Raw genomic sequence first — 5,235 nt, 5'->3', positions numbered from 1 at the left:
AAACTGAAGACAACTTTTCCCACTGCAGCCACCTGGATCCTGACAAACAACTCGATGCCTCCGATGTAACAGCCGGAGCAATCGTTTCTTTAAACGATTTTTGCCTCACAGCTGCTCCTCTTTGGCCTCGATACATTAGGGCCGCGGTATAAAGAGAATACAGCACAGACAATAAAACATGAGACTTGCCGGCAGATACAGAACCTTTAGCTTCCTGGAGACAGAAGAGTTTGCGGAATAAACACCACAGGAAAGTAATGGTTAGGACTAGAGTTTCCATTGTGGCTCCCCCCATGTCGGCGGCCTTACGGACACCCCCTCTCTCTTACACTACCCCCCTCTCACACACACACACACACCGCCTCTCTCTTACACTACCCCCTCTCACACACACACACACACACACACACACACACCGCCTCTCTCTTACACTACCCCCTCTCTCACACACACACACACCGCCTCTCTCTTACACTACCCCCTCACACAAACCCACACACACACACCGCCTCTCTCTTACACTACCCCCTCTCGCACACACACACACCCTCGCTATCACTCCATCCTCTATTTCTCTCCCCATTCTCACACTCCTCTCTCATCCCCCCCAGTGTATTTCCCTCCTCCCCCCTCTCAATCACTCACCTCTCACCCAGCCCTGCTTGCTGAGGAGAAGGAGGGAGGAGGGGTGGAGGGGAGCTAGCCAACTAGCGTGGAGAGCACGGCGGCTCTCCTGAAAAGAGTACCTTCTGCTTCCTGCACGTGGGCGGATAGGGTAAGCCTGCTGACGCAAGCGCCCTGTACCTAGTTGAGGCTCGTGTCTCCCCCCAGATCCCCAGTTGGTATGTATTTCCTGGCTTTTGTTCATTTTTATAATATAATAGTAAGGTGCTGACCACTGAACAATATATAAAATATTAGTTGATTCATCTCCAAGGCTAGTGTTGGAGGGATGTGGCTATACCAAACCAATTCCTGATAAAACAGTATTGATACCAATAAATCCACCAATAATACTAATAGAACTTAGCCTCAGCTTAGGGCGCTTAAACAAACTATCTGATACAATCAAATAATAAACAATAATAGTTGATATCACACATACACAAAACATAAAATATATTAATAAAAACCAGAGAGAATATGGTCCCGTCTTGAGGGTGCCGCTATCTTCAGAAATGGGAAACACCCCAGCGTTCCACAGGGGTACTAGAAAGGTTTTTTCTATAAGGGTATCTATTTAAGAAATTTCTTACTATAGGGGCTTGAGATGTGCCCCTATTAGTGTATTCATTCCTGTGTCGTGAGGAGTTGTTTCAATGTAGTTTTTTTCATAGTGCATCTGTTATTTATGTTTGCACATTTTATGTATCGATGGTTTAATATCATATTTAAATGTTTCCCTGACATGGGTACTGAAGTATGATTGCTGTTTAGTGACAAATTACAGTATGTTTTTAACTCATATGCCACTTTCATTATTTTAATAGTGATTAATTTATATGCTAATGAGGAAGGGTATATAAAGGACTTGAATACCAACAAAAAAACACACCCCTGATGAAGAGGTTAATGCCTCGAAATGCGTAGGGTGGTTTTTGGTTGGTTCGTGGGAGTATCCGAGACGTGAGTGCAGGAGAGGGAGAGCCCGTGGAGAAGGTTGCGGAGTCTACGGAACTTAGACCATCCTCCTTGCTCCTCCCTGCTTCATTCTGGTGTTGGATGCCCGGATTCACACAGGCATTCTATTCTTCTTTCAGCAGTAAGAAAAGAGGGGTGGCAATCTTAATCAGACAGGGTGTTCCCCTCAGTGTGGAACAAACAATCACCGATCCGGAAGGGAGATTCCTTGTAATCCACGGTTCTCTCTCAGATTCGGCCGTTACTTTGATTCATCTCTACTCGCCAAACGAGAATCAGACAGATTTCCTGAAATCAGTATTGGAAACGATCGAACCCAAATTTCTGGCCTCTCTCATAGTAGGAGAAGATTTAAATATGGTCTCCAACCCTGAGGTGGATAGATCCTCAGTCCCGGGTCAGTCTCACACGAGTCATATCCAGAAAACAGCAAAACAACATAGAGATATGTAGCAGGGTCCCCCCTGACTACTATTCTGCCCAATGGGCTGGCAGTAAACCCTGGTACTATCAGGTTGCCAGTAGTTTGTATGGGGGTTTCTTGAGTGATAGCAGGAGTTGGTACATCCTGTTGTAGCTGGGACAAAGGGTTGCCCGCCTCCTGGCTGTACTTAAGGGCAGGACCGCCCTAAAGTTAGAGGTTGTTCCTTCCCTCTGAGGAAGGCAGGTCACACGACTGGGAGCCTGAGATTGGGGCCTTCCCATGTGCTCTTCCCTTCGGGGAGAGTGAGGACCATACGTCCGCTAGGGAGATGGGGAAGAGGTAGGACGGCTGTGGGTGCCCTTGGCCTGTAGTGACGGCCCACGGACCATCATCCAGTGAATACTGACAGACTGTATCCGGCAGAAGAGTGCAGAGTAACTGTTACTGCAGAGTGTAGTAATAAACCCGTTCCCGTTTTGCAATATACCTCCTGCCTGGTGCGTGACCTTACTGGAGGGAGACGTAATAAGTTCTACCGTGGAAGATCACCTTCAGTTCCTGGAGTCCCTGGCAGATGGAGGCGCTGCACTGCTAAGTAGATACGTAGGGTATGAACCCCAGAAGCTTGGTCCTGTGTCCCCACTACCATCGGCGGACGACTCAGCCCTCCTGTTGTCAGCAGGTATATGAACCACACACTCTGCAATGGCCCCTATCTGTGATTGGGTGGGGGAAACACCGTTACATTTGGAGGCGCTGCTTAGATCTGTAACAGGACAGGCTTACAGCTAAACAAAGCTGGAAGTAGCAAGGTACGCTTCCAGAGCAAGTGCTAATGAAGAAGGGAGGCTAGGTATAGTGTCCAGGGCCCACGTTCCCCACCAAGGAACTATGGCCTTGACTGCCCTATCGGGTGAATGGTCTGGAGACAAGAAGACTATTGCTGTTCTAAGTCGCCATGAGGTGGGTCCTCGGGATGCTTAGGGAGTGACCTGGTTAACTTTGTTACAGGGACCTCTGGATAGGATACGCAATACTGGCAGCCAAAAGGGGCGGCGTAAGAGTACTGCATAGGGAGTATCTTAGGAGGGGTGCCTGGATGTGTTCCTGTTTCTGAACCTCCGCTAGAAGAAACCCAGAGTACTACTAGCCAGTAGCCAGACTATAGAACCACAGAGTGCTTGTAATGGACTGTAATCGTGTGCAGCGTATCAAGATGGAGCTTTGCTAGCCTCGGGTACAACCTACTCTTGGTAGACTGCTAATCTATATGCTGCAGAGACCAGCGGAAATGAATTCCCGTAAGAATCGCGACTCCTGTGGGGTCAGAGAACGGACTGTGCTCAAGATGGAGGTTCCCTTGTTCGGGAATGCTAGACGTGAGTCACAGCTAATAGAAGGAATTGTGCCCAAAATGAAGGCTTCACTGCTCGGGAAGGCGCCACGTGAGTTGCACAATCTAAAATGGCATCTCCTGCCAAGTCTGGAGAGCGCACGTACTGCTTGCAAACAGGTTGCATAAGATCTTTTTGCAGAAATCTGTCCGGGTCTGGCGCGAAAGCCAACACCCCACCCAAGCGATGTGACTAGCTCAGCCAATAGCCAGAGTCACACCCAGTCTACATCACCGAGTGCCCCTGCTCTAATCTCTACCAGAGGGAGGGGACACGCCAACAGCCAAGGCCTAAAGACTTTGGAGAATAAGGGAGGTACCGGATGCAGCAAACTGCACCCTCAGTTCTTCAGAGTCTGGCGAGTGAAAGGAGTGAGCTGCCCCTTGCTCTTGTGCCCGTGTCTACAGAGACAGAAGTCTGGAGATATAAACTTTGACCCCTATCAGATACCAGAAGGACTCCTGTTGGCGAAGGTGGACGGGAAGTAGTACCTACGATGCTTCTGTCCCAAATGCGACTTCCCAGGTGGCAATCTGATTTTGGGAGCCCAGTGTGTGGAGCACAGTTCCTGAAGCCCATGCTGCTGCGGCCTACAGAATTCGCAGAGAAGGATGCGACCGACCCCAATATTTGGGTGGTCGACCCTGCTGCTACCAAGCAACAATCTACCTAAAGTATGGAGGCTTCGGAGGGCCCGTGTGCCCTAGACGAGGCCCAAGGGGATTCGAGTATCCTGGTGCCTGCAGAGGAACCAGAGATGGTTGGTGAGCCGGAACCAGCCCAAGAGATGTCGGGTAAGAGGACTGCCTGGGATGATGAGACACTGTTGTTCACAGAGGCGCAGAAGACAGGAAAGGCTCTGCTGATTGCTGCTGATGACTCAGAAATTATTTGGTTTCTCTCTCCTATGGAGGTGTCCCTGCCTCTTCCTGCTGTACCAGTAGCAGACGGTCTTCTGTGGTGTTTTGACCACTGTCCAATACGCCGACCGATGCTGTGGAGGAACAGAACAGTTGTAATGGCTCAGAGAGACGGAGGAGTTCTGCAACAGTAACCACGACCGTGAGGCCTGCAAGGTGGATGAGCCTACCCCTCATGGAGGTGTCCGGAAGCCGATCCAGGGATTCTCTGGTGCAGATGGAGGTACCTTCCGGTGCTGACATCCATGCGGCGGAAGCTGACAAAGGCAAAGACAGCACCTCTAGCAATGGCCGGATGTCGATACCCTTTGGATGTGGGTCCTGGACTTGCAACCGGATCCCACCATATCTTCTGGCGACAAAGCCACTGCTACGGTGATCGTTGGGGCGGATGAGAAGACTTCGATTCCCACTCCGGTGAGTACCGCTATAGGTCCGGTGAAAGGATCTGTTGCCTTTATCCAATACATGCATGAACATTTGCCCGTAAACAAGCAGCCGCTGCCGTGGCTGATACGGCCTTGGCCCCGGAGACAGATAGTTTTCCGTGCGGCTGGGTGTTCTGGCATGCTTTTGTTGCCCGGTATCAGAAATATGTAATGGCCCATAGACCTATGCCCAAACCGCCCTGGGACAAAGAGATATGTGGATGCCCAGTATGTTACCAGGAATATCGTTCTGCTCTCACTCTAGAGAGAGTGGATCATGACATGAGACGACCCCCCTAAGAAAAGGTTCTCCATGTTGGAGGAACCTATGTTAATATTACAGCCTTTTTGTATGTGTATATTCAAAAACCCTGTCATGTGCTGTTTTTCATTGAAATGTGTTATCATGCATATTGAAATGTGATAAT

Source organism: Ascaphus truei, chromosome 3 (assembly GCF_040206685.1).
Source record: "Ascaphus truei isolate aAscTru1 chromosome 3, aAscTru1.hap1, whole genome shotgun sequence".
Taxonomy (NCBI): Eukaryota; Metazoa; Chordata; class Amphibia; order Anura; family Ascaphidae; genus Ascaphus; species Ascaphus truei.
Note: the sequence above shows the minus strand (reverse complement) of the source record.